This window comes from Lycorma delicatula, chromosome 11, assembly GCF_047948215.1.
Source record: "Lycorma delicatula isolate Av1 chromosome 11, ASM4794821v1, whole genome shotgun sequence".
NCBI lineage: Eukaryota > Metazoa > Arthropoda > Insecta > Hemiptera > Fulgoridae > Lycorma > Lycorma delicatula.
This window is the reverse complement of record NC_134465.1, coordinates 12,803,117-12,824,451: the sequence shown is the minus strand read 5'-3', so window position 1 is coordinate 12,824,451 and position 21,335 is coordinate 12,803,117. Positions and strand designations below refer to the sequence as shown.

The window sequence follows — 21,335 nt, the reverse complement described above, 5'->3', positions numbered from 1 at the left end:
TATATTATTGTGACCAACTGTTCGTTTTCTATTGGAGCTAAAGAACATAATAATAGTATAAAGAAAGGCTGTTTCGATAAATCCAATTATGCTTATCACATTTTATAAAAATGTGACATAATTACAGCTAATTATTACAAAAATAATAACAAATAATTTTATTAAATATTAGATTTTTCCACCGATTATTATAAAATAAGCAATCTCTAAAAATTTTATATATTTTTTAATAACAATAAATTAATCAATGAACATATCAAATTTGAAGATGATTTTCTATCTAAATTAATAATTATAACTTGCCTAACTTGTTGTTACAGCAATGACAACTTGTTGTTAGGTTATCAATTATATTATATAGTTATAATTTTTTATTTACGTTTTTAATTTTAATGTTTTAATTTACAAAAAAATACCTCTCCTGAGGATGGACAAATGACCCAAATACCTTGGGATATAATATAAATTGTTGGTAAGGGTGATTTTTATTTTTATATTATAACAAATTATTTAACATAACTTGCCACTTAATAAATAAATGTTTTTTTCTGATCGGAACAAAATCCTGTTAATTAGTCAAGGTTAGCGAGCGTAGGTTAAGTTTGATTAAATTATATTTATAAAATAAGTAAATATAAATAACCATGTATTAAAATTAATAAAGATACTCTTTTGAATCTATGTTAAACTCTATATCGGCCAATTTTTCACCGAAATCTGATTGACTACTTTGTTTTTAAATAAAGCTGTAGCTGCAGTGGCGTTATAAGTAAGTACCAATTATTTAATCAAAGACATGAAATGATATTAATGTAAATACATTAATTTTGAAATATTACTACAAAATAATTAACAGCTAAGAAATCGTTACTGAAAATTATTACGAGCATATAGTATATCTGTACATGTTGAAGGTAAATCATATGTTTGTCTTTTTTTTAATTCATCAACAGAACAATATTGTTATTGTAAAAGTAAACTTTTAATTGTAAAATAAACAGATTGTTCAGTTACCTTTCTCATAAAGTGTGCATCGGTAATAAACTGAAAGCTCTTCTTTTTTTTTCTCTTCAAAACTCATGTTTTTAAAAAACCCAAAAACTGGACATTACACATTATACGAGAAAATATTTAGGCATAATATATGTTCATAATGATTACAAGCTTAGTGTTTTGTAAAGATTCTTCAGAGTAAAACTGTTCACTCCATTTGGTTAACAAACAAAATCAGTTTGATCATCCCACAAGAATTTATCAAATCAAAAACTTCTGCGGACAACAAAAATGCTATCAATATCCCTAATGGGAATTCTGGCCATGCAATCTGCAATGTTATGTCTACCCGAGAAGCACAATGTGACTGTTTTATACATATTTTAAGTTAGATGGTTACAATGCATCCATTGAATAATTTTTTGAAGCTGCAATTAAGCAATTCTCAATTTCTTTTTAATAATTATCTTTAGAAATAGTAGTTGTGTTACCTGTGAGAAGAGTTATAATGAATGGCTAAAGATTTTGAGGCAGATCATTAATAAACAATAAAGAAAGCAAAAACTTTTATCTGAGGTGCACCACATTCTACATTTTGAAGTGAGAACCTAAATTTACATGTGCATTTTTGTCAAAGATAAAATTTCTACTACCTGTTCACAATTTGTGAGGTACAACTTGAAAAGAAAGTTTCTCCTCCGATACTGATACCACAGCTACAAAGTAGTTTTAAAAATATTTCAGAAAATTGAAAATGAAATTGTTTTATCTTAAAGAATTTAAAATACTTTACAAAAACTGGGAAATTGCTACATCTTGTTAGACGTGTTTGCTAATGGAAATATAAAAATTAAATTACCTTATCAGTATAATAGTACATCTGCTGTTAAGCTGTCCCATCAGTACACTGCACAATAATATTTATCAAGAATAAACATAGCAATATACATATACATTTTCTTTAATTATATCACGCATTTGAGTATGATATTTTAAGTACGTTATAATACACATCTTACTCTGTTCAAGTAGCATTTGGATAGGTAATACAGAACATACTTTAAGAACTGATTCAGTATATGAAAAACAGAATAAAAATCCATTTATTACCAACAACTATTCTATCTATCTATCTATCTATATTATCAGTCCCTTTTTTTTTTAAATTTATTTCTCATTAGTAAGTTGTGAGGTATCTTGATAATATTATTTGTTATACTTGCTATATTTTCAGATAAACTAGTAGATATATGACAAATACAGCTTCATTTTGTAGTAAATTCAACAATAAATTAAGCTCTAAAAAAAAAGAGATAGAATAACTACAGGTAAGATTAAATTAAATTGTAAAATGGAATTATTTTTTGCAATAGTATTGTATTTTAATTTATGTATAAATTTATAGCAACAATATTTTAAAAGTACAACCACTATATCCCCATTTTTTTGTGTTTTTGTTTTCTTTTTTATCACAAAAGATATTAAGGTATAATATGAAAAGTAATAAATTTATATGATTAAGAATTTAATATAGTGCTAAGAACAAAGTAATGCTGTATGATAACAGGATGATCTCGGAGACAAATGTTAGATTTGAAGGTGTAATAAATCATGAAAGTGTATTTTATATGATATTGCTGAGAATAGATTGGAAGTGACAGTTTATGCCGATTGTAGACTACACCAACAGCAGCTGTAAGGCGAGTTTATTTTTTTTAGAAATTATGGTTTGATAACAGAAACTTTCCCACTGTACCTCTCCTGAACAACATTGCAAAATGCCAAAAGTTTGATTTAAAATAGAATTTTTCTTTATTGGTCAATAAATAAACTGCAATGATTACATTAATTTTCAGTGATTACCTCTTCATCTCATATGTTCTATTAAAATTATATTTTTTGGCTTAACTGTTAAGAATTTTATTATCACAAAATGACATTTATTGAAATATAATTTTAAACTAAGTTAAGGCAGAAACTACATGTAAGTGCAGGTACAGAAATTTTTAGTGGATTATAAAGTAAATTATTTACTACCATAATTTACAGGAAAGTTGCAATCAAAAATCACGCCTGAAAGTGAATTAATGATTTAAAGGGGTTTCGTCTCTGCGAGCTTTATTCTTTTAACACTTGATTCAAAAAATAAAATCTAAGTGGTCTTTATATGATTTGAAAATTATAATAATCTAGCAAATTTTGTAAATTCTGCATAAGAATATCGGTGGTTATAAATATCATTTCCCAACAGTGAAAGTAAAGATGTCACTGTTACCCCAAAAAACATAAAAAACTTTCTGATGAAAATTAAGTAGATCATTTCTCTCTTTGAGAGATAAACTAAAATCTGCCACGATATGCTTCAACTCTTATATAAAGTAATTTGAAAGACAACCTGAAACTTTAGATGTTATCCAAATTAATCGCTTTATTACTAATATTGTATTGATCTTAAAGACAAATTATTATTCATACAATGGAATTTAATTACATTCATAAGCCTCTTTTTAGAGCTAAGCCTTTAAATATTATAATAAAATAAATAAAGATTAGTAGAATCAAGAGTCAATGAGTTAATCCCAAGTTTTCGTAATTCTTTTAAATGTTTTCTCTCAACTTAAAAAACACCTATGGAACTTTTTTTCTTTTTGTTAGAGCCCTTCTAATCTTTCCTTACACATGGTCTTCCCCTCCATAAGAGCTGCTGAACATTCTTAAATGTACATTGATGTTACCGCTTTTCTACATTAAATTTTTAATGGTTTTTACTTATTGTATTGCACATTTTATATATTGTAATAATTAAATAGAAAACTCACCAATTACTGTTTCCTCTCCAATCTAATTTGATGAAAATCACAATTCTATTTATGATTAAATTCTGGGATAAAAGTCCTCCATCTGACATTACTGAAAAAGAAAACTTATCAGTTTAATTATTATTAAATTATTATAAATAAGTAACAGACAAGTCTATAAGTTGTATTAGTATAATTTTTAGTTTAATGATATTTAGTTCACACATAATTCAATCCACCAATAAATTATAAAATTTAATTTTATATTTTTTGTTATGAAGAAATTTGGTGAATTAAATTATAAGAAGTGTACATTAATTCATCAAGACATCTAAGTGTAGTCTGTTGTGCTTTTAATATAATAATTTGCCTGCGATATAAGTCTCATAAGCAAAGAGATATCACTCTGTTAAGGGGCCATTAAGAAAGTAGCTATTGCCTCAGCCTAAGAGATTTATCCAGAATTTTATCAAATATAAAACTCAAAGATGTAATCTATATTCATGGAATATAGATTCCTATTTGAGGAATAAGGGATTCCAATCGACTCAAGGAGTCTAGTTCATAATAATAATAATTAATATTTTTATGTCTCTGAAGGAGTCACTCAACAGATAACCTGACATGACACATATCTATTTCCAAAAAAACGCTGAGCCAGTCTTAATAAAAACTCACATCACAAGTTAGGCTTGCTGAGGTAAATGGATATTTTAATTGTTTTTCAGATGCCTTTCCCTCAAAAATTATTGCATACCAGCACGAAGCTGACTAAACTATAGATGATATTCAGCCTTGAAATTGGCGCTTTTATTCTGTTCATGACATTGAATTGTTATATAGTGTCATCATAAATGTAAAGATATCAACTTTATATGGTATCATTTATATCTTGCGTGACTTTTATAACACAGAAGTCACAGATCAGGAATTTATAATTTAATCAATTGTTCATTCTGTTTAGTGCTGGTAAAGGAGCAATTGATGAAAGACATGTTGATATCTCTGTTTCCAACTGTGAGATGTGTTTTGCAATTCATTTTTTGTGAGCAAGCATACAGTGAAACTAAAATCTGTAGATTACAATCTCATGTTTATAATAATATTATGAGAGACATAGTCATGATGCCAGAAAATTAGAGAGAAACAAGCCAAACAGATTCAAATGATATTATTGAACTAAAAAATGATTGTCACAATATTTTTGGAACAAAAGAATCTACTAGCAGAATTCATGGAACTTGGGACTGCAGCAACATCAGAATCTTATTATTAATTGAAGGAGTTTGGACAAATCAAACCGTGCAAACTGCTCACAATGGTGATTATTCTTCTGAATGAAAACGCATAACCTTACACTAAAGGCCACTCAAAGGTTTTAGTTGTCGGTTCAAGTTGGAGATTTTTATTGTTACTCCTATTGTTTAGACACTGCTTGAATACAATCTCTTTATTAAGATAAAGATTTGTCTGTTAATCAGTATATTGAAACAAACAAGGGGTTCAAAAATGGATGGGTGGTGGATTTCTAAAATCATTTCTACAAAAGTTGGTGTTGTAGTGCAACAAGTGCCCGAGAGTGGAGCATTTTTAGGGAAAAGTGTAGTGCAGATATGTTTATAAGATATATGATCTAAATAACAAAATATTTAGACACTGTTTTTTTTCTTACCAAAATTCATTCATGTACATGATGCCATATTTGTCTATACATTGTGGAGAATGGACTTTTCATGATAGCTTTAGATTTTTACTAAAGTAAAACTTGGCAGTTTTTCTTAATTTGTCCTAAAATTGCATAAGAACAGCTGAACAATGTTTTGTAATCAAGAATTACCTTAAACCTGATTGATGTTTAAATATTTATTTTAAAACATAATAGAAGAACCGCAGCTGTTATGATAATTATTTTTTATTTCTAGTTACTTAGGATGAAATTGTACCTTGAAAATGTAAATCAATAAAATAATTATAGTCATTTGCCATAAACAAAAGATTGAATGCGACAAGAGACGACATGCAAGTCCCACAAAATGGCAATGTATCATGAGAAGTAGACATGTATGATGACATCATACAGTTATCTGTTGTTGCCTACTACAGAGCTTAAAATTTTATTCAGTCTAGCTTCAATTGTCTATAATGTGTGTTGTGTTCACACAGTTATTATTGTTTTGCTATATTTTCATAAATTCTTTATAATACTGAAGAGACTTTTTCTCATTTTTATTTCCTATTGGCCTCTGAAAAACTTTTTGGATGCTCAAATCAGCCAGACAATTATTGTTTCATTAGAGGTAAATTTATGCATAAATCTCAAAGAAAGACTTACTCATGAATCGATAAAAACTGCCTATAAATTTTATTTTGATTGCGCATCCAGGGATGAAATCTGGGTGCCTCATGTTATTTCTATATCGTGCTCAGTAACCGAATGGTTGAAGGGGAAACAACAAGTCCTCCTATTTACTGTACTGATGGTTTGTAACACTTCACACTGCTACTTTTGTATGACAAATATATTTGGATTTTCATTCAAAAAAAGAAAGTTCATAAAATATACAGATGTATCTTCAGGTCCAAAGCTGGTACGAAATGGGGGATAGGAGTTACCTATACCTGTACCACCATCTAATCCAACATTTTTAGAAAAACAATCTGAAAATGTAGTGGATGTTGAAAAATTTCTTCCTGTATCCGATGAGACCTCACTTAATTCAACAATATGAACTTAATGATATAGTTTGTGATTTAAAGTTATTAAAGCAGAAAGCTGAACGTCTTGACATCTAGACTACAACAGTTGAATCTTTTGGCAGAAAAAACAAAATTTACTGTGTTTGTAACACGAAATAAAACTTATTCAACCCACTTTACTATGAGGAGTTCATTGCGCATTTGTACTGATGTCGATGCCCTGATGAAAGAGCTTGGAATTCAGCATGTTCCTGAAGAATGGCTTTTTTTATTGACTACTAAGTTAGCATGAAAGCAGTTTTATAAGGTAATGGTTACAAACAGACATCCGTTCCATTAGCTCATGCAGTCTACATGAAGGAAATGTATGAAAATGTGGCATCAGTATTAGAAGCGATAAAATACAAAGAGCATTTGTGGCAAGTTTGCAGTGATTTGAAAGTTGTGCTTTACTTCCTGCTTTACAAGGAGGGTTTACAAAATATTGTTTTTCTTTGTTTTTGGACTAGGCATGGTACAAAAGGTCTTACTAAGTAAAGAACTGGCCATTCCAGCAGAACTTTATGCCTGGTGAAAAAAATGTAAAGAATTTATCATTAATTAAGAGTGGTAAGATCATACAATCACAATTTCACATTACAATTGGACCAATGAAAAACACCAAGATGGATGAGGATTTAATCATTTAACAATAAGTTTTCCTAAATTGAGTGATTGTAAGTTCAAGGAGAGTACATTTATCAATCCACAAATCAAAATGCTTAAGGATTTAACATTTGAGGATAACTTAGTGAATGTGCATTAGCTGCATGGAAGTCCTTCAGAGACATTATTGGTGTTTTTTAGGCAATACAAAAGATAAAACTAAATTTTTTTGGTTAATAAACTGTTAAAACAACTACAATCTTTCTGTAGAAAGATTTAGTATGTAAAAATTCATTTCTTACACTCCCACCTAGACTTTTATCCTGAAAATTTGGGCTCTGTCAGTGATGAGCAGGGAGACCATTTCCGTCAGGATATTCTGACCGTGCAGCATTAGTGTACCAAGGAAGATGGGATGCTAGAATGATTGACTGCTATTGTTTGTTTTTATTTAGAGAAACTGATCAAACATTGTACAAATTTGTCAACAAATTTTAAAAATTCAGTTCAGATGATTTAAACATTTAAAAACTGTATTGAACATATTTCAATTCATTTGTGTTTGAACAAACAAAAATTTAGCTGATTTAAACAAATTGTAAATGAATACACATAAATAATAACTCTTTTGAAATATTGTTATCACACAGATTGTGCATTTATTGGTAAATAAATCTTATGTATCTATAAGTGCAATGTATTACACAAAATTTATAAGTTTTGAATTCAGCACCCAAAATTTGTTAAAATCACTATGTACGATTCTAAATATACATGTTTTGCTGCATTTTAAAAATTCTGTTAGTCATTTATGATACTCACCTTTCTTCAATCCAGATTTGAAACTACGGTGATAGTCATTTTAACTAAAATTTTCTTTAGCTTCCATATTCCATTTTACACCTTCAACATTACATTTGAGTAATCAGGAACCATTTTTTTTCTCACAACTTCCATGAGTTTGAAAGTACTCCCAGTACAGCAACTACAACTCAAAATCACTTGTCAAAAAGATTAATAATGTACATAATATGAATTGTTAATTTTTTTTTTTTTTTTTTTTTTTTTTTTTTGTTTTGCGTAGGAGGAGGGAAAAGCTGTGTCAGCCACCGTCTGTGCCCGCAACAGACGGTAGTGTCGGGCTCTCACCGACTAAAAAACCTCCCCCTTTATGAAATAGGAATTGGACCTAACCATGCAACACAAATACATTGAAAATATCATATTCTATCAATGGGGAAACCTACTGGGATCCTATTAGGGATTGGGATCGCGAACGCGACTTAACTAAGTAATAATAAAATAATATCTACCTGAAAAACATACATAATAATATTGTACCTGAAAAACATATACAAAACTTTACATATACTTTCATAAACTTAATCTACATTGCTTATCTAAGTAATTTTAATGTAAAATTTATGTTGAACCTGAAACAGAAACATACACAAAAGTACACATAAAAAATTCCCTACAGGAAAGTTCCTATCAGGGGACCCTACTGGGAGTTGGGACCTACCGCGATTTTATCAGAATATTACTGTCAACTTAAAAACTACACAACTTAATAATAACATGGAAATTTATAATATGAAACAATAATAACAAAAGTAAGTACCTTTAATAGAAAATTATCCTATAGTAAAAGGGAGTACCACAATGTAAGGAGGGCCACTTACATGGCAGCTCTCCCTTAGGTTATTAAATGAACCGTTGAGTTACCTGAAACAAAAGAAAATAAAACAAATTCAATTAGCAGTTGTGAAATTAATATAGTTTTGTTTTAGTTAATAAATTCATTTCATTTATGATAACATTGACCTTTTTCTAACAAAAATATTTATTAGGAATGATTAGATGGTCCATTTTTACTCCTTAAATATTTAGCCTGGTAGAACTATTTATATAGACATTTTTTACAGAAATAGAATCGCTAGCTAGGTAGGTACATAAGAAAATCTTTACCCTATTCCAGACTAGATAGATACCAAGAACACTGAATTTTTTACATCTCCGACATCGTTAGATATCCAGTGAGAAATCATTGAAAAACACCATTCTAATAGATCAAGGTGGAAGAAAATAAAGGAATAAAGTGGAGGTTAGAAAGGCGTAATCTACAAGGATTGCTAAACAAGACAACTCGCTCAAAGAAATTCTAAGCCCCTTTTAAGGCAGCAGGGATTCCTCTCGTACAAGATCAGAACGCTTTTACCAAGAATAGAAGCAAAAAAATTATTCTGAATTAAGATTCACCGACATAGATGGTAACAGATCTATATCACATACAGGAATGTGTGTTATATGAACCGGTTTGGCCGAGCTAAAATTTTCAGCTAAGAATAATGTTGAACGGTAACAAAAATCGATACAGGATGTCTGTACACCACATGATCCTTTTACTAATTTTTATATATATATTTTTTTAAAATTATACTTAATATTTTTATAGAATGAACTGCATCATTTATTTTCTTATTATTTTCACAATTTTATGTAGGTTTCCACTTGCTTTGATCGCTCTGGTATTTAAAATTCATGAAATATTTATTTATGTACCATCTACTTTGCAAGTATATTCTACAAATTTTGACAAAGAGGTGCGAGCATGGTTTCATTCAATTTTAAAACCGCTGTCAGGCAATTGATTCATCGCCAAAGCAAGCAAAACAATAAAGGACTAAACAGAATTTCCTTGTCAAAAAAGAAAAAAACTTGTGAAACCACTTCTAAATTTTCACACAGTATATCTTCTATTAAAATAATGCGTTAAATGAAGATATCGCTTTGTTTCATCTATCAAAACCTGCTCTCTATCTGTAAACTTACATAAAATTCATTTTTATTATAATTAAAAGTTTCGGGATATCCAAGTGAAAAGATGACTGTAACGACAATAGTTTGATTCTTATTTCATTCATTTTACATTATGAAATCTCTCAAATCCAATTGCTTTTCATGACTATTCTTTACATTATAAACAAATGATTGTTGTCAACAAAAAGAATAATTTAGTTTAATTATATATTGCATTTCAATTTTATTAACAATGATGAAAAAATCAAGTGATGTACTGCTAACTGATAAATACTCAAAATATTATTAGGAAGGTTAAAATAAAAATATGAATAACAGTCTTCCTGAAATATCATAAGCCAAGAAATGTACATAGTAAGCTTATGAAGTTTCATTGCTCTAACTAACAAAATTCATAAATAAAAATTGTGTATATATATATATATATATATATATATATATATATATATATATATTTAAAATTTAACATTATATGAAATATAAACCACTTAAACACAGTAATTAGATTAGTTATACTTACCTTATTTATTTCCAATAACCAGTTTGTGCAGTATCTTGCATCTTCAGTTGGTATTAAATTATAACTAATTCTTTTTAATTGATTTGTATTTTTTTTCATTATAAATATTTTCACAACTACATTTATGTTCATAATATCATTTAAAATTTCACAATTAACATTATAATTTATGTTAAAAAAGAGAACTCATTAAAAAGAATAAGTTTTAATGTAATAAAAATAGAATTTAATTCAGATTGAAGATGCAAGGTACTATGAAATGAGGTATTTTTCATAGTACCTTGCATCTTCAATCTGTATTAACAGTCAATGGAAATTAATATGGCAAGTTTAACTTATGTAATTACTGTGTTTTGGTGGTTTATATTTCAAATAAAATATATATATCAGAGACAAATTAAGCATTGACCAGATAATGGTATTTCTTGATATGTGTACTAAGTTTCTGCTTTTTATTATACTGATGTTTCTTTTATTGCATTTATATTGTAATTTGCCACACAAACTTTCTGTGCTGCGCATGACATTTTATGTCAGATCTACCTAAAATTTTTATAAAAGTAAGAAATAAAAGTAACTGCAGTATCAAAAAAGAAAGTTACCTATCAATGATGTAAACTGGGGTCTAAACTAATACCTTTTTCTGTTTAGCCTAGGGAACCACCATAAGGTATTACTTAAGAGGATGATATGTATGAATGCAAATTAAGTGTAGTTTTGTTCAGTATCATGTTGACCGTTCTTGAAATGTGTGGTTAATTGAAACCCTACCGTGAAAGAATGCCGATATCCACAATCTAGTATTCAAATCCATTTAAAAGTCTACTAGGATTTGAACCTTAGAACTGTCGACTTTGAAATCATTTGATTTGCAATGATGAGTTAACCACTAGACTAGACCGGGTGGGGTAAAGCCCTGACCCTGGCCTTGGCCCCTGGTACAAGGAAAGTGATAGTGGCTGGTTGAAGCCACAGAGTGAGTAGCTCCATTTCTTGGTTGCTCTAACTGAAGCTAAACATTACATAAATGGATGGAGTCTTTTAATAAATACTAGTATTATTAGGAAATATATATGATGTAGTAAAGAATTAGTAGTACCTTAATATTTTACCATTTGTGTACACAGCTTTACATTCATCACCATGGCTAATCCAAGGATCAAATCCATCGAGCAGCTGAAAGAATCGATCGATCTGGTACTCTGAAGATATAGGACGCAGGATGAAGTGAAAAGTTGATGAGATGTTGAATATAACCTGGTAATCTGTATTATTTCAAGTCTTATTTTTATTTATAGTTTGTAAATTTTTGTTGTGAGGAAGATAACGTCAATTTCACACTTTAATCTTGATCGCACTTCAATTTCACACTTTATTTACACCAATCACTTATTTCCCCCACAATTTCAAAATATGTTATATAAGATAAAATAATTACATACTAAAAACCAGAATCAGTTCATACCTTTTTAATATGAAAGGCAAATATATTACATATAAAATTGATTAAATTTTGAAGTAATTTGGATTACTGTTAAGCTAGATGAATTTTTTCAAATAATCATTCTACTTGTGTAAGTTAATTTTTTTAATAAAAAACTTAGCGAAAAAAATTAAATAATTTATTATGGCACCTCTAAAATCAGCTGACCCTGGTTTGAAAAAATTAAACTAACATGCAAGCATGCATCTTCTTTGAAGCAGGTGGCTGAACGCTGATTGGGAAAGCAAAGGGGGTATTCAAAATTTAAAATCTTTCAAATAAAATAAAAAATTTTTAAAACTGTAATTAGATATAAATATGCTCTAACCTTCAATTTGATTAACATCTACCAAAAAAAATTTAAGGAATAGCTTATGTAATATAATAAATATAAAAAATATATATATATAAAAATAAATATATAACCAGATTTAAAAGCTACAGTTAATTAAGAAATTGCCTCTATATCTTTACGTATTTTTTAAATTTCTTGAACTTTTTTAAATGATTAATTTTGTCAATGAAATTAATAAAATTTAAATAATTTATAAAAAGGATAATTTTAAAAACCTACTCATTAATATTTCAAAAAAATTGTATAAAGCAATTTAAACTACAAGAGGAATTTTTAGGTGATGTAATAAAAAAAAAAAAAAATGTAAATTGATTTATAAGGAGGACTTCAGCCGCTGGTAGTGAAGTGATGAGCTGAAAAGACAAAGAAACATAATAAACACAGAATAACTATAAATATTATAAATAAACTATTTCTAACATTAACATATTTATATATCACCCCCCAATATATAAACACATTTATGTACACAGCCCCCCCAACCGAAACCCGATGAACGATATCGGGATGATGAAATACGGTCGCGACGCGGTTGACGCGGTACGAATGCTTTATGTACCGTGCACTTGCTAGAACTATTCATTGCATACAACATAGATATTTACAATGTCAATTTGTAATCAAGAATTATAATTAAAATAATTTTGTATCATATTTGGTACCTGATAAGCTAAGATGTGAATAATACACCCCGAACTGTGCAAGAGCACATCGAATCTCCTACCAGTTAAGGAAAAAGTTGAAATAATATACACCCTGAACTGTTTCAGAACATATCAGATTTGCTAGCTGTTGAGTAACAATCTAAAATAATACACCCTGAATTGTCAGAGCATATCAGATTTGCTAGCTGTTGAGCAACAATCTAAAATAATACACCCTGAATTGTCAGAGCATATCAGATTTGCTAGCTGTTGAGCAACAATCTAAAATAATACACCCTGAATTGTCAGAGCATATCAGATTTGCTAGCTGTTGAGCAACAATCTAAAATAATACACCCTGAATTGTCAGAGCATATCAGATTTGCTAGCTGTTGAGCAACAATCTAAAATAATATACCCTGAATTGTCAGAGTCTAGCTTTGAGCAATAATCTAAAATAATACACCCTGAATTGTCAGAGCATATCAGATTTGCTAGCTGTTGAGCAACAATCTAAAATAATACACCCTGAATTGTCAGAGCATATCAGATTTGCTAGCTGTTGAGCAACAATCTAAAATAATATACCCTGAATTGTCAGAGTCTAGCTTTGAGCAATAATCTAAAATAATACACCCTGAATTGTCAGAGCATATCAGATTTGCTAGCTGTTGAGCAACAATCTAAAATAATACACCCTGAATTGTCAGAGCATATCAGATTTGCTAGCTGTTGAGCAACAATCTAAAATAATATACCCTGAATTGTCAGAGTCTAGCTTTGAGCAATAATCTAAAATAATACACCCTGAATTGTCAGAGCATATCAGATTTGCTAGCTGTTGAGCAACAATCTAAAATAATACACCCTGAATTGTCAGAGTCTAGCTTTGAGCAATAATCTAAAATAATACACCCTGAATTGTCAGAGCATATCAGATTTGCTAGCTGTTGAGCAACAATCTAAAATAATACACCCTGAATTGTCAGAGCATATCAGATTTGCTAGCTGTTGAGCAACAATCTAAAATAATATACCCTGAATTGTCAGAGTCTAGCTTTGAGCAATAATCTAAAATAATACACCCTGAATTGTCAGAGCATATCAGATTTGCTAGCTGTTGAGAAACAACCTAAAATAATACACCCTGAATTGTCAGAGCATATCAGATTTGCTAGCTTTGAGCAATAATCTAAAATAATACACCCTGAATTGTCAGAGCATATCAGATTTGCTAGCTGTTGAGCAATAATCTAAAATAATACACCCTGAATTGTCAGAGCATATCAGATTTGCTAGCTGTTGAGCAACAATCTAAAATAATATACCCTGAATTGTCAGAGTCTAGCTGTTGAGCAGCAATCTAAAATAATACACCCTGAATTGTCAGAGCATATCAGATTTGCTAGCTGTTGAGCAATAATCTAAAATAATACACCCTGAATTGTCAGAGCATATCAGATTTGCTAGCTGTTGAGCAATAATCTAAAATAATACACCCTGAATTGTCAGAGCATATCAGATTTGCTAGCTGTTGAGCAACAACCTAAAATAATACACCCTGAATTGTCAGAGCATATCAGATTTGCTAGCTGTTGAGCAACAATCTAAAATAATACACCCTGAATTGTCAGAGCATATCAGATTTGCTAGCTGTTGAGCAACAATCTAAAATAATATACCCTGAATTGTCAGAGTCTAGCTTTGAGCAATAATCTAAAATAATACACCCTGAATTGTCAGAGCATATCAGATTTGCTAGCTGTTGAGCAATAATCTAAAATAATACACCCTGAGTTGTCAGAGCATATCAGATTTGCTAGCTGTTGAGCAATAAACTAAAATAATACACCCTGAATTGTCAGAGCATATCAGATTTGCTAGCTGTTGAGCAATAATCTAAAATAATACACCCTGAATTGTCAGAGCATATCAGATTTGCTAGCTGTTGAGCAACAATCTAAAATAATATACCCTGAATTGTCAGAGTCTAGCTTTGAGCAATAATCTAAAATAATACACCCTGAATTGTCAGAGCATATCAGATTTGCTAGCTGTTGAGCAATAATCTAAAATAATACACCCTGAATTGTCAGAGCATATCAGATTTGCTAGCTGTTGAGCAATAATCTAAAATAATACACCCTGAATTGTCAGAGCATATCAGATTTGCTAGCTGTTGAGCAATAATCTAAAATAATACACCCTGAATTGTCAGAGCATATCAGATTTGCTAGCTGTTGAGCAATAATCTAAAATAATACACCCTGAATTGTCAGAGCATATCAGATTTGCTAGCTGTTGAGCAACAATCTAAAATAATATACCCTGAATTGTCAGAGTCTAGCTGTTGAGCAATAATCTAAAATAATACACCCTGAATTGTCAGAGCATATCAGATTTGCTAGCTGTTGAGAAACAACCTAAAATAATACACCCTGAATTGTCAGAGCATATCAGTTTGCTAGCTGTTGAGCAACAATCTAAAATAATACACCCTGAATTCTCAGAGCATATCAGATTTGCTAGCTGTTGAGCAACAATCTAAAATAATATACCCTGAATTGTCAGAGTCTAGCTTTGAGCAATAGTCTAAAATAATACACTCTGAATTGTCAGAGCATATCAGATTTGCTAGCTGTTGAGCAATAATCTAAAATAATACACCCTGAATTGTCAGAGCATATCAGATTTGCTAGCTGTTGAGCAATAATCTAAAATAATACACCCTGAATTGTCAGAGCATATCAGATTTGCTAGCTGTTGAGCAATAATCTAAAATAATACACCCTGAATTGTCAGAGCATATCAGATTTGCTAGCTGTTGAGCAACAATCTAAAATAATATACCCTGAATTGTCAGAGTCTAGCTGTTGAGCAGCAATCTAAAATAATACACCCTGAATTGTCAGAGCATATCAGATTTGCTAGCTGTTGAGCAGCAATCTAAAATAATACACCCTGAATTGTCAGAGCATATCAGATTTGCTAGCTGTTGAGCAACAATCTAAAATAATACACCCTGAATTGTCAGAGCATATCAGATTTGCTAGCTGTTGAGCAACAACCTAAAATAATACACCCTGAATTGTCAGAGCATATCAGATTTGCTAGCTGTTGAGCAACAATCTAAAATAATATACCCTGAATTGTCAGAGTCTAGCTTTGAGCAATAATCTAAAATAATACACCCTGAATTGTCAGAGCATATCAGATTTGCTAGCTGTTGAGCAATAATCTAAAATAATACACCCTGAATTGTCAGAGCATATCAGATTTGCTAGCTGTTGAGCAACAACCTAAAATAATACACCCTGATTTGTCAGAGCATATCAGATTTGCTAGCTGTTGAGCAACAATCTAAAATAATACACCCTGAATTGTCAGAGCATATCAGATTTGCTAGCTGTTGAGCAACAATCTAAAATAATATACCCTGAATTGTCGGAGTCTAGCTTTGAGCAATAATCTAAAATAATACACCCTGAATTGTCAGAGCATATCAGATTTGCTAGCTGTTGAGCAATAATCTAAAATAATACACCCTGAATTGTCAGAGCATATCAGATTTGCTCGCTGTTGAGCAATAATCTAAAATAATACACCCTGAATTGTCAGAGCATATCAGATTTGCTAGCTGTTGAGCAACAATCTAAAATAATATACCCTGAATTGTCAGAGTCTAGCTGTTGAGCAGCAATCTAAAATAATACACCCTGAATTGTCAGAGCATATCAGATTTGCTAGCTGTTGAGCAGCAATCTAAAATAATACACCCTGAATTGTCAGAGCATATCAGATTTGCTAGCTGTTGAGTAACAACCTAAAATAATACATCCTGAACTGTGCCAAAGTATAAATGCAAATTTGCTATCTGTGCAATACTCTAATATGTGTATTTTTACAATTACACAATCTGAAACTGTATATCTAAAAATGAAACCGAATAAGAAGATTGAACTCGGGATATATATGAATTAACCAGAAGATTTTTGTTTTATAATTTCAACAGAAAAATGTTATTGATTTGATGAAATATAACTTAAGGGATTTTTCTATTATTTTCAATACTAAAAATAGAAGATCCTTCAAAGAAATCAGTTACTCAGAGTTTTTAATCATAATGAATTTACTTGTGTTTTCCATATTTCTTTTTTTTCCTTTTGCACTTGCGCAGATGTACGCATTACCATCCAGACCTCTTAATTACCCCATTTAAGATTCTCTTAAGAATGCATTTTCACAGCATAATATGGCCAATCCCAATTGGAATTAAAAAAAAACAAAAGTCTATAATTTATATTATTGAAAAAAAGGTAAAGTTGCTAATGAATAGCAAATGGAATCAAGTTGAGATTGATGACAATCCAAGTGTAAAAGGGGGTATTAAATTATGCAAATACTAAATGTAATATTGAAGTTACCTTTATCTGTAGGATTATAGAAAAAAATTAAAATATTATTCAGTAATCCATAAGGAGGACTTTTTTTTTCAATATGAAATATAATTACAATTTAATTCTATATGTGAACAGTGGGAGGTGCAAAATGATTAATAGCAGGTGACAGGTAACCCACCGGGTTGGTCTAGTGGTTAACGCGTCTTCCCAAATCAGCTGATTTGGAAGTCGAGAGTTACAGCGTTCAAGTCCTAGTAAAGCCAGATATTTTTACATGGATTTGAATACTAGATCGTGGATACCGGTGTTCTTTGGTGGTTGGGTTTCAATTAACCACACATCTCAGGAATGGTCGAACTGAGAATGTACAAGACTACACTTCATTTACACTCATACATATCATCCTCATTCATCCTCTGAAGAATTATCTAAACGGTAGTTACCGGAGGCTAAACAGGAAAAAGAAAGAAAAAGGTGACAGGTACCCATTAAATCGCAAATTCTATTCTCGTATAAGAAAACAGAATGTGCTCTATTTCAGTTTTACATGGTTTTGGAAAATGGTTTATAAAAAAATACATTTATAGAAAGATAAACTAATAATTTCAGTGGATAACCACCAGGCAAGATATGGCATATACTCTAGAAGACTAAAACCAGGGGGTTTATGTATATAGTTTGCTCATATGAAAGGTTTAATGTAGTGTATTTTTAGGTTTAACATTCCTGTAAAAATTATCAACGGTAATAGTGATGGGCCTTTTAAATAGAACTAAAATGATTCCTGACGGATATACTGTAATAGTTCCTCGATTGTTCTTTGCAGAAGACCAGTATACTTTCAAATAGTGTTTGATGGTGTCAAAAATAGATTTATGTAACATTAGATAGTTAGGGTGAGAATGAAGATCTTTTAAATGAAAGCCAAAAAATCTTATATGTGTTATATTCATAAATTTGTTTATATGTAGATAATCAAAGGGACATTTTAGAATTAATTTTGTTGTTAAATATGGTTATTTATTTAAGAAATTACTTTAGTGTAATTATAAAATAAAAGCAAATCCACAAAGAAAATAAGATGCGAGGCTGTTTTACATAAACAGATCAAATACGATTGAAAAAAGCCAATACTATGAATTAACAAATCACAAAATTCTGCTTATTTAAAAAAAAAGTATAGTAAAAATAATAAATTTACAGAAAACTGCAGAAATTGTATAAACAGCTTGTCAAGTGGTTTATGTAATATCCTCTTCCTTAGAATCAATTATAATTTAACCTCTTTGAAGACAGTTCTAATTTAATACTAGAAAATCGATTTATATTACATTTAAATTTAGATATTCAACTCATATACAGCAGAATGAATGATATACATAAAATACCCATCAACTAAACTTAAATTAGTATAATTAATGTTAGTCAATGTTAGTAAAACAATTTTTTTACAATAAAACAGTTATATTTCTAAGCTACATAAAAAGAACATGCAATTACAAGCTACATAAAAATGCATGAAATTACTAGCTACATAAGAAGTACATGCTACAAGCTACCTAATTATTTTATGTATTATTAAAATTACTGTATATGAGTCAACAAAACCATGTAAACATAATTGTATATGAAATATACATAGTAAAAACATTTCTCTCTCCAAAGAGGTTAAAGTTAAATATTTAATTAAAAGGTTAGGAAAATAATGCTTATTAATGTTTTTGAAAAAATCTATTATTTACATTACATTAAAAAACCGAGAATTCACATAAAGAACAAAATTACAACGTACTACTTGTTATTATGAAAATAAATGGAACCTTTACAGTATATGGTCATTTGACTACTTGCTTAAAGGCATGAATATAAACTGGAATTGTATTTTTCTTCCTGTATGAAGTTTTGCTAATGGCTATACATAATTAAATAAATTCTGTAAAATAATTGTAACTGAAAAGCAAAAACAGAGAAAAAATTTTAAATAATTTCAATGAAGAAATTATTTGAAATAATCGGCTAACTTATTGATATGAATGAAGTAGTGACAAGGGAGGTATAGCAAATCAGTAATTTAACCACCAAAGTACCTAGCCTAACAAAGTTAAGAATTACATAAAAAATATATTAAAGCATAGACTAAAATTCATTTAGAAGAAAAATGAGTAATTAAAACAATTATGCCCTTATAATTTCTTTCCATCTAGTCACCTGTATAATCAGAGATAAAGAAAAAATTGTCACTTTCTTGAAAATAATTTAAAAATAATGATTAAACTTTTTTGATTGTATTACAGTATTCAGAAATTTGTGTGCCGGTTGTTAATTCGCAAAACGTGGTAATGGATCAAATGGATTAGAACAAGTTTTATTTGGATTTGAATATTCTGTTAGTGAACTGAACAACAATGAAATAAATTTAGACAAAATATCTGAAACAAGATCAGTTGATTACGCAATAAAACAGCTTTACACAGGATTTCTTTTTCAGGTTACAATCAAGAGACCCAGAAATGAATGCAGTTAACTACAACTGACATCCAGGAAAAATTTAGAAATGTAGGAAACAAAAATAAATTTTAAATTATCTTTTATTAACATAAAAGCTAATTTCTTATTATTATAAACTCTTGAGAAATAAATGAAGACTATATCTGCAATAATGGAAAATATTAGTACAAGTGATAATCGGCTTTTATTTCAAGAATTTTCTACAGAATTGCAGAAAAAATAAATTGAATAATGAGATGTGAAAATGTGTGGATGTCCGATAAGATGTGGTTCAATGATTTGGATGAAAGAAGATTCCAATTGTTCTATCGGGGAGATAACACAATTATTACGATCTGAAAAAACTAAAAAAGAATAAGTGTGTTTTAAATATGATACATAACTGCCCTTACTGTTTTCCTAATTCAAAATGCAAACTTTCTTTTAATAGAGTTTCTAAAAAGCATTTCCTGTTTCAGCAATAATAATTAAAGTATTTGATATATCAAACTATAAATAAAATGTTATAGTTCCTGTGATATATTCATTGAACTAAGGTATTTGTACTTATTTTCAGTAGACAAAGGTAGCAAAGCGCAAGAAAAAACATGTCTATTCAATACATATAAATTACATTTACAATACAAATAATGTATCTAGATGCAATATAAAAATTAGGCAATTCCTATAAAATTATTGAAAATATTAAGATGTTTTATACTTTTTTCTGGAATAAAATTCATTTTAGTTTATACATAAAATTCATCGGTAATTCATTTTATAAAAATTTTGCATTATTGATGTATCCATTTCAAAAAAAGATTACATCACCCCTCTTTTTTTGAATAAAACAAATTTTGTAAAATGGAAGATTATTATTTATCTAGAATAGATTTTAAATTAAAAAACAAAATCCCATGTAAAAAAGATCATCATATAAACTGTAGCAACGTGCTTAAAAAATTCTACGTTAAATTTTAATTTTCATTAAACCGTAAATTAAGAAAAAAATGTTAATTTAAAACCGATATATTAAAAAAAATAAATCTATGTTGCATACAATAAAATAAATGTTCCTCACTTTAAAGTAATGTCCTAAATTGTGTGGTTTTTCTTTATAGAAGATTGTTCATACCACACGAACATGTGCACAGGTGAACGTTTGCGACGCAACTAAAGAGATGTCTTACTTCGTAGCTGAAAAACAACTGATAACCGTTCTGCGTCTCTGATTGGTCAATCATATCGGTTGTTTACGCAGAGACCGAGCGACTCCCTCGCTACATATCGTAATCCGTCCAACGTTAAAATAGACAAACAACTTTGTTATAAGAATTGAATTGAAAAACAAGTTAATTACATTTCTGTGTTTCTGATTGGTCAGTGGTGGTATTACAGTTGTTTAATCGTTCTAATGAATCCCTCCCGACGTAACTTTGTAATCTTCTTCATAATAATCGCTTTAAAATATATATTTCAATTTAAAATAAAAA

The 21,335-nt window shown here is 29.5% G+C and overlaps 1 long non-coding RNA gene across 1 annotated transcript; it reads left to right on the top strand.

Annotated features, from left to right (window-relative positions):
• Window positions 1-309: 309 nt before the first annotated feature.
• LOC142332288 (uncharacterized) lies at window positions 310-20,899 on the top strand. Its single transcript, XR_012758247.1, has 4 exons — window positions 310-472; window positions 2,228-2,321; window positions 11,601-11,733; window positions 19,650-20,899. It is a non-coding gene; the product is annotated as an uncharacterized LOC142332288 (long non-coding RNA).
• The last annotated feature ends 436 nt before the right edge of the window (window positions 20,900-21,335 follow it).